Below are 9,590 nucleotides of genomic sequence, written 5' to 3' on the forward strand. Positions count from 1 at the left end.
CATTGATCAGTCAATGGAGATAACATCTAGGGGTGATAAATAATATGTTTGAATCCCTAGGGTGGACAACAACATTTTTAATTCATCTAAAGGTTTCTTCTTATACGTAGGGTGCACACTCTTGTTTTCAAAATCCAATCACCTTCCTGTATTGATTTTTATGTCTCAGCTGAGACATGTTTGAATCCCATGGTTAGAGACTCATTTGTCTTAAACAACATGGTCGTCCATACACAAGATATCCTTAGTGTCTCAGATCAATTGACCACTTAAACAACTATCAAATCAAATTAACCTACTTGAAATTTTGGTATAATACCATCAAGAGATTCATACACAACACTTAACTAAGCTCTTTCTCTAAAGTGTACCCAGTATGTCCTGAATGTCTCCACAGTAATGGCTACAACATCAACTATATGCTTCACATAAGAAGGATGAGATATCATCATTCAATCTGGATAACTCATTATCATATATTGAGTATGTGCAGATTATGAATATTAAAAATACCGATATGACGACTAGAAATTTTTCTATCAGGATACACTCATAATTTACTGAGTCATTTCACACATTCAAGGACTTCACTATAAACATCAAAGGATAATAATAATGATACACCATTTATTTCAATGAACTTAAATAAATCATAGAAGTGTGACTATGTTAACAGTGGCATCAGATCCATCAATAGTTAACATATAATCATCCATAGTTAGCATACAAGATCTTATTGGTGTTTCAAATTTAAGGACAAAATACAAAATTGTGACATGAATCAAAATTATTGATGATTAGGTATAATACCATCCAAGAGTCCATATAATTATCACTCTCTAGTCCTTAATGTCTCCGCCAAAATTCTTATGGAATAAACATCATCATCATATGATTATGAGTAGATTAAAATATTCTATCAAGATATTTTGTTTTCCTGTTTGAATATCATATGACTAGGAATAGTTATTATACACATTTAAATATATGTAATCATTCAAAGTATATTCTCATCTCGATATAAATCACATGATTATGATTTGTGTCACTAAAATTTAAATGAAATATATGACGTGTGACTTCCTATAGGTCAATATAATTCCATCAGTTTTAGTGAATGTATAAACATATATTTGACGGATGAGTTGACTAAATTCCTACTCTCCATAATAATAATGAATATGAACCTAATTACTGAGATTAAATGATAGTAAGGATAAAAATTGTCCTATAGTTCATACAATTCCATCAAATGTTTTGTACACCATAACTATTGATTGACGGTTTCCGCGAAAGAGTAGATTAAACTATTTTTACCTTCTAAAACATGTTGGCTAGCCTGACAGTTCACATATTGGCAATATGTCCTATCGGTTGGGTTTAATAAATCAAGGATTTAACTAAATACATGCCACATCTTAGTTAGTTAACTAGCTTAATAATAATGATTAATCGATATAATGAATTCATCAACTAGAACTAGTACATGGAAGCATTGATTTTACAAGTTCCAATATAGAGAATCAAGGTCAACATGCATTTGATAAAGGGCAACATGTATTTGATAAATGATATGCCTCTTGATGAATACAACTTTTAAGAAGCATGATCTTTAAAAGGAAAGGAGATAAGGTTAAAAAAATAAATAATAGATCCTGAATCTTGACCTTAATGCCATCAAAGGAGATTTGCTTCTTTGTTTCCATCTACAATGCCTTCAAGTTGTTAGTTTCATTTGGATCAATGGTTTTTTAGTGGTCCCTAAATACGGGGATTCATATTTCCCCTCGCTTCCAAGTGACTTCATGGGGACATGAGGGATATTGATGGAATGGGGAGTGAATTACACATGATATTCCTCAGGCCAGACTTTGATATATCCTAAAACTATTTTAAAGTTCTGATTGTTTTGGTTCGAGTACCCCACAGGTACGGCTCGGGAACATGAATAAGAAAATTTCTGATCTATATCCTACTCCAGTGAGAAATATAGGTGCTTAGTAAAATTTTTATTTTCAGTCATAAAGAAAGATAACTAGTGTGGAGGATTTATAATTGATCCATGATGGATAAACTCAATGCATCAAAACCTGAATGATTAAAAACAAAAATATCTTGAACTTTGTGCCTATTCATAGGGGTAATGACATCATAGACAAAATCTGTCTTCATGAGAAGGAAAATGAAAAGTGATAACTTATTAGTAATAATTCTATGCTTGTAACCTATGTTTTTAATTTCATAATTATTTATATTTTTAAATACAGTAATACAATCCACATCTTATTTGATATGTGTCAGTAAAATATAATCATCACAATAATTTATGATGCTTATAAATGAAGTTCATGACTACATGCAACGACTCGGGAAATATGAAGATATGGTGACTACGATATGGTGACTTCTAGTCTTTGAACATGTGTTCTAAGTATTCGGTGAAGAATAATTAACAATTACATCAATATATCCAGAAAGAATACACCAACCTAATCCCACTCATATAAAGAGTATGACTGGGATTAGATTATGACAAATAAAAGGTGATCTTCTTGGAAATACTTCATAGAACTCAACCTTATATTTCCGTGAATTGTATTATACTTAACATTAATTAAATTGATTTACGTCATGGTTGTATAAATCACACGTAGGAATGAGACACCAAAGACACGTCATAGATTGAAAATGTTTTTCCTAATTATGAAAATTTTAAACTATATGCGCTTGTATGAAGTAAGAAGTTTACAAAGATGATTGAGTGATCAAGATAGGATCATCAGCTATAGTATAATAAGAAATTGACTCAAGGAAGAATATATATTAAAATATCTACCCATGGTAGTGATTTTGCCAAACAAGTTGTCCTTGATGATTTTGCCACGCATCAGTAGTAATTAGAATGATCAACTAGTGTATTAATGGTTAACCATATCTAAAATCGTCAGATTTTTACATACATGATAGCTTATAATGGTAAAGCTTCCATGAGACAGCTCAAATGTAGCTTGGCACTCCACGAGAATGACAACTCAACCTATAATGGTAAAGCTTCCATGAGACAACTCAAACATGATTCGTTAATTACTTTTTTGATGTATTTAATTAACAAGGTCATTGGTTAAAAGTTATTGGGACATTAAATTTATTAAGTGGATTGATAGATGGTCCAAGAGAGTCACATACATAAGTATTTTAGACATTGGTGGCTATTTTTCCAAAGAGACAGACTAAGGATCACTTGGAAATGTCAGGAGGTTGGCCATTTAAATGGCTAAAGAGAATCATCTGCAACCAAGAAAATTGCATACATGATCCACGAAAATGTGATGAGATGATTTATATGTTTAGTTTTCAGATCCTTTTTTATTCCATCTTCCTTTACACAATGAATTTCAGATCAAATAAATCAAGCACAAGATGTCCAGCATTTTTTCGATTGAAGGTACCAATAAAGAATATATATAATCTTGGAGGTATAGCGCAAGTGACCAGAGTTATATTGATCTTTTACTAGGGTCCAATTATTTTTAAAAAGTTCCAAATAAATATGAGGATTACTTTAAATTTGATACATTAATGAATATGCCTATGTGTATGTCTATGTGAATAGCTTCCTGACTTAAAAGTCAAGAAAATATTTGTGAGTACTTAAACAATATCCTCGAAGTATGTATTACAAGTTATTTTTATATTTGACTTCACACATTGCTGAGAGAGGTAGTGAGAATACTATCTTGTTATTCCTTAATATTGAAAGGATTTAATCATATTCTAAATTTTTTTTAATGACATCATATTTGAATACAAATATCTCAGCATACGTATACAAGTATCACATATCATGTAAAGTAGATATGAAGAGCATTAGTGGAGTATGTGCCTTTGTAGGTGAATGTTTCATCCCCTGAACTCAGAATAAGCATAAATTTTTGTCCTAATCTACTATTGATAATAGTAGTTATCAGATCATAATAAAACCATACCCTATGGATTAAATCAAATTCTTATCTTGAATGGTAAAGTACTTCCAGAAAATTAGTCAAATTTCTCCATGATGCAGTTAAGAGAAAAAGGTGAACTTTTAGTATCACCTTATTACATATCATATAAGTAAAAATGGTAAAGATATTCAGTTAATGGTAGCATAAAAGCAGGTTAAAATTATTTTCACTTAACTATTAAATGAATTTAGGTTTATCACATAGAAAATAAAACATGCAAAAGGTTAGAAAATATGATGTTTTATTGATAATCATCAATAATTATACACCAATTAATGATATTATAGCTTCTTGAAAATGGGTAAAAGAAATTTGAGGCAGTATATAATACGTTTGAGTTAAAATTTGGATCGGTTTTGTTTCGTAAGAGATGGATATTGTTATTAATTTTGCTTTCACATGTATCAATTATTGTTTTGGTTTTGTGGGGATCGTTTAAATTTAATCTCAAAATATTAATGAATAATATCCCAATCCCATTTATAGATGACCCTCCATATCATGTATTAACCATATTATATTCTTCCTTGTAGTGAGCAAAACTAAAGACTATGTGAGATAGTATATATCTCAAAATTAATGATCTCAGATAGAGTTTTTTATATTTTGAGTTTATCATTTTGAAAATATGACTGAATATCATAATGTAAAATTTAACATAAAAAGGTTTATTGAAGATGGAAGGGAAATACATTTAATATAAATGCCTACTTTAGTATTTTGATGAAGGCTAAAAATCTCTCAAGTGTTAAATGGATTATTCAATTCTTAGTCAACTCACTTTGGTTAGGCACACTCCAGTTCAACCGTAGAAAGATATAAAGACTATATTAATATATAAATCATTTAATAGAGTTTATGTGTTATCAATGGAACAAACTTTGAATTTCATATCTAAAATATACGTTTGAGCAAATAAAATATTGGGTAAAAACATTATTCATCGTCGAAGAGTTCACAATCTTCTAAAATTTTTGGTAGCCAGTTTTGATGATAATTTTTTGTTAGTCACGGCTGAATAATGGTTAAAAAAATATTTCCAGCCTACATAAGTAAAAATGTAAGGATGTGTTGATAACATCTATGAATAAATTTATAATTTAGGAAAATAATATAAAAAATATCCTTTATGAATATATGTGGATGTGGAATATTTTAAGGATGAAAAGATCAATATGAAAAATAAATCAAAAAGAAAAGTGAGAAAACTGAAAATTAGAGCTTTTAATTATGTTTTTGGTTTTTGAGTTTAATGAATCAAATTTATAAAGTTTTAATCATTGGGATATGTATAGTTAAAGAATAATAAATATTATTTCCACAACTAATAATGATAAGGAGGAGTGGGGGATACTTATAAGATCATGTGTAGACATAAAAGGCAAATGGTAATGTGAAAATGTGATAGTTAATATTTATAAAGACCTTGAAGATTAGTATGAAAGATGGTAGATATAAAATAGTGATGTCGAGAGAGAATGGAAAAGATATATAATATGTATATAAATGACGTGATAAAGATGAGATGATACATGACATAGAGATACGGATAGGTCAAGATATTAACTAATAGAAAATATTAGGATGGTTAATGATAGGAAAAGGTGATATGGAAAGGTTTAGAAAAGTTGAGAATATGTTTGGATATGATTTGATGGAAGAGATGAATGGATATAAGCTAGTAAATACTTGTGATGATGATGAAGTAATGTAAGGCAAGGAACAAACAATAGTTCCTCAAATTTCCCATGATCAAGGAAATTGGCCTTTTGGAATGTCAGATATCAAGGTTTGTTTGGGTTGTTAATTTTGTATAACTTGTCTTTCTCCTCCACAATTGATATGGTATTTTGTGTCTTGGCCGGGTATCTTTGGAAACATGCTTTTAATCGCATATTAAAAGTTAATATATATGTTTGGACTCACAAATTATTTGCTTTGAGAATATGATGTCATAAAAATCCATAAAATACCCACTGTCTAGAAAAATCATGAGTGCAATGATTGGCCAGGTATCTGTGGAAATATACTTTTAATCACATATTAAAAGTTAATATATATGTTTGGGACTCACAAATTATTTCCTTTGAGAATATGATGTCATAAAAATCCATAAAATACCCACAATCTAGAAAAATCATGATATCATTCTAAAAATAGATCTAATCACCTAAAGCTAGATCTAATTGTGAAAATCGTCTTTGTTATTTTTAATGCAATAAGCATGGAAAATTCAGGATATTAATCAAATAGCTAATGTATTATTAAGAGTTATGTTGGAGATTGGGATTCATATTGATCTATAATTACTAGATATGATCAACCATTGGCTACTAAATGATGGTTTGATCACTAAAAAATTGAAAGACCATATACATCTATCAAAATTTTGGGCAACGGTCTCTCTCTCTCTCGCTGTTTAGAATCTTAGTTCTCATAAAGTCTCCATGTTGTCATAAGAATATCAACAAAGACTTTAACATTTGTCTAATTCTGAACTATTATGTAATGGCAAAAAGGACAACTGAACATTCATGAGCTTAAACAAGGTTCCTTCCATTAATTATTTTCATAGTGATCTAGATATTTTGGGTCCTTATTTCAGTTTCTTAGTAATCTGATTTAAACGTCCTGAATAGGATATAATATAAATTTTTGAAACTGTATGAAAGAGTATATCCTAAATTATGTGGGGTATTTGGATAAGGATAAGGATACCTATTTTTGAAGACTTGGTTTCTGATATGAAGAATATGTTCTTAGAGAATAAAAGATTATGGCCTTATTTGTTGAATCTGGCTCACTGATAAGTCCAAAATAATTCATGTAATTAAACATATTTTAAGGGCATTTTGGGACCATCTCATGTGTATTTTACCTAATTTTATGAAATATTGCACTTCATGCACTAAATAGAGTAAATGATAAAATAATGCATCTTAAGGTCATTTTTATGCATTTTAAATATTTCCTAATTAAAATATACATTTAAGACTTGTTTAGTCTTCTAATGTGCTATTTAGTATATTGGTTATGAAAGTGTAGGGGTAAAGCCTGTATTGAATTTGAAGAAACAAATAGATAAAATTTAATGAAAAAGAAAGAGATAAAAAACAAAGTTCTCCATTGGCTAACTGAGGAGCAGACCAAGCGTTCGGCCTCAAGCCAGCAGCCAAGCTAGTGAGGGTACAACACTCAAGCCGGCCCAGCCGCCTGCGAAGTCCAAATCGAACCCAACACAGGTCTACAGCGATCGCACAAGAGAGGTATGTATTTCATTTTAATTCAATTACTATAAACTGCGACAATTTATATACTGCGTCGTTTTCTAAAAGTTTCTAATATCGGGCCGAGCCACAGAGCGAGAATATGATTGCGGCCCTCAGGCCACGATCTCAAGGAAATAAGAAGAAAAGAAGACCGGGCTTCGAGCCAAACTGGCCCAAAACCCGTGTCTTTTCGGGCCAGTTTAAAAAGGGTGGATATGATCTTCTTCATAAGGAAGATCGGACGATCAGATCTATCCCCATTTATCATATTTTTTTCCTTTTTTTTAGGCTGACACGGATCTCGGGACCCAACGTGTGGACGAATGAGAAGATAGAGGGATGACGGGGTGGCCGACGGGGCTCGCTGATGTGGCGGCAGAGTCAGATGAAGGATTTCTAACGGCCAGGGGCATTTTGGTCAACCCTTGCCCTTGGCCGTCGATGTCGCCAGCCGGAGGCCATTCTTGGTCGATGGGAGGGACCAGTAGGGATCCAACGGCCGGGGATGACCCCCATGACCGTTCCCCTCCAACAGACGGCCTGGGAGGTCCCCCTCAAGCTGTTAAAGAGGCCCCGAAGTCCCCCAATTTGGAGATCTCTGGCCGCAAGAAAATAAGGGATGACGGAGGACTCTCGCAGGTGACCTAGTAGCTGGCGAGGTGCCGTGACATGCCTCTAAAGGCTCAAAGGACTCTCGAGAAGATCTCAGAGGTCAGATCATCATCGAGTCGCACTCGGACGGAGGAGGAGAGCAGGTGAGCAGCTAAATGGAAGCTCTACGACGACGACCAGCGCTGCTATCCTTGTTCTCCAAATCATGGCGTACGGTGAGATATTATCTTTGTTGATAGATCCCTTATACATCCGTTTGGTTCTTAATGGAAAAATTTAACTGCAAATTTCACCATATTGTGGACATTCGATTGATTTTTGATTTGGAGATTTTGTTTGAGCATTTCATCGAACACCTAGTGTCTTCGATAAATATATTTTATTTGCCTAAGTTCCACTTTACAAAAGTTAAAAATACGCATAACCCCATTATGGACCCTCTTTCGGGCATTCTGTCAAACACCTAGCGATCGTTTGACAGAGATACCCCTTTATCCTTTTCTTACTAAAACGAAAACATAAAATACTCACCCTTCTCGCTCGGGTATTTTGTCGAACATCTGAGGGGCGTGCGACGAAGGGTCCTCTTATCTTCGATTTCCTCAACAGAAACTAAAAGAAAAACTTATAAAGATCATAATATAACTAAGTATATTCTATACATCTATCTAATTTTGACCATCTCTTGGGAATTTGGTCGAACACCTCTCAAGTGTTCGACTAAATCACCATATATTTCACTAAATAGACTATAGAAAACTCTATAAAAACTTTATAAATCAGATAAAATCATATAAAAATACTACTCTACCCCTTCTATTCTTTCTCAATATATATAGCTACTTATTCTTATTCTTTTCTCTCATTAAACTACTATCTTATTAGACTATATCCTCCCTACTTGATAATTAGTTATCTCTTCTTATTCCTATTATCTGTAGTATTATTACTATACTTTATTAACTAATAACTCAACTATTGAATCTACACCTAAAGGCCAGTCCCTGTGGAGATGACCTTACTCTCACTTATACATCTTTGAGTAAGTTTCTACATATTATAAATTTATTTGATTGTAGGCAATTTAAAATTACAACGACCATTAAAATTAACACTGCAATTTGCCTCCATTACTCACTCAATAGTAGGTTTTGGTTTTGTTGGCATAGGCATAATCTCTATTGATAGTGTACATTAGATATTGTAGGAAAGAACAAAACCCAGTATTTCAGTATTTTTTTGTATTTTTGAGGTATTATGGTTTGTTTGTTTGTCAAACAAATAAAATCTGTAGCATAGTTGGAAGAAGATCTTGTGTCAAAAATGGTGATACGGTACCGAATTTTGGTAAAAAATGGTGAACACCTCTCAAAGATATACTTGGATCAATATATGTTTTCAAGCTACACAGACTTGTTGGCTCATGTTGCTGAAGCCAATACTTATTATATATCATGCTTCAGCAAGAGTATAATTCAAGAAGTATTTTCATATAATTCTGACAAAATTTATTAAAATATGATAATACGAACATGACATACCCATCTTATTTATCAATACTTAAATAATATGAATCAATACTTCTTATTTATCATGCTACGATCAGTATAAATTGTCAGGTTTATTAAAAAATAGACCAATCAATACTTTTTATTTATCATACTTGAATGAGTATAAATTGTCAATGATTATCATGCTTGGATCA

The sequence above is a fragment of the Wolffia australiana genome, chromosome 8, assembly GCF_029677425.1.
Source record: "Wolffia australiana isolate 7733 chromosome 8, ASM2967742v1".
Lineage (NCBI taxonomy): Eukaryota > Viridiplantae > Streptophyta > Magnoliopsida > Alismatales > Araceae > Wolffia > Wolffia australiana.